The sequence below is a fragment of the Erithacus rubecula genome (genome assembly GCF_903797595.1).
Source record: "Erithacus rubecula genome assembly, chromosome: 13".
Lineage (NCBI taxonomy): Eukaryota > Metazoa > Chordata > Aves > Passeriformes > Muscicapidae > Erithacus > Erithacus rubecula.
Window position 1 is genome coordinate 6,410,245 of NC_136665.1, and position 793 is coordinate 6,411,037.

Below are 793 nucleotides of genomic sequence, written 5' to 3' on the forward strand. Positions count from 1 at the left end.
GGGCCCGGGGCGGGGGGGGGCGGGCCCGGGGCGGGGGGGGCGGGCCCGGGGCGAGGGGGGCGGGCCCGGGCTGAGGGGGGCGGGCCCGGGGCGAGGGGGGCGGGCCCGGGGCGAGGGGGGCGGGCCCGGGGCGAGGGGGGCGGGCCCGGGGCGAGGGGGGCGGGCCCGGGCTGAGGGAGCCGTGCTGGGGGCCGGGCGCCGTGCTGGCGCTCCTCAGGCCCGTGGAACGGGTTCCTCTGAGGACAGCCGGCCCTGTCAGGGGGCTCAGGACGTTGGGGAAGGCCCCTTCCGGCGCTGTTGTATCAGTTTGTCTGTCAGGCTTGGTGTCGCTCCCTGGGCAGCCCGTTCGGTGCCCAGCCACGCCGCTCCTTTGCCTCACTCGTGCTCTGGGAATGAATGGCTCCAGTGCCCGGTGGAGACGGTCCCCGGATCTCAGCCAGGGGAGCGCCACAGGCCCGTGCTCTCGAGGGCTAAGAAGCAGGGCTGGTCACTTCCAAGATTTGGTTCAACTGGTGGGAGATCGATTGCTTCTGCTTGGACTGGAATTGTTCAAAATAGGAACTCACCCTGGGGTTGTGCAGAGAGCTCAGGACAACTGAGAAAGGTTTATTCTTCCAGTGGTTTAATGCAAACTCAAGTCTATTTCATCCAACTCTATTTATCTCTGTCTAGGAACAGCACTATTAATTAGACCCTATGGACAGAGACACTGACTGCTTTCTGACAGGCACTGTGTGAAGCCCAGATCTGCCTCTCCATGAAGCTTGAGTTGTCCATCTGGGCTTCTAAAGGT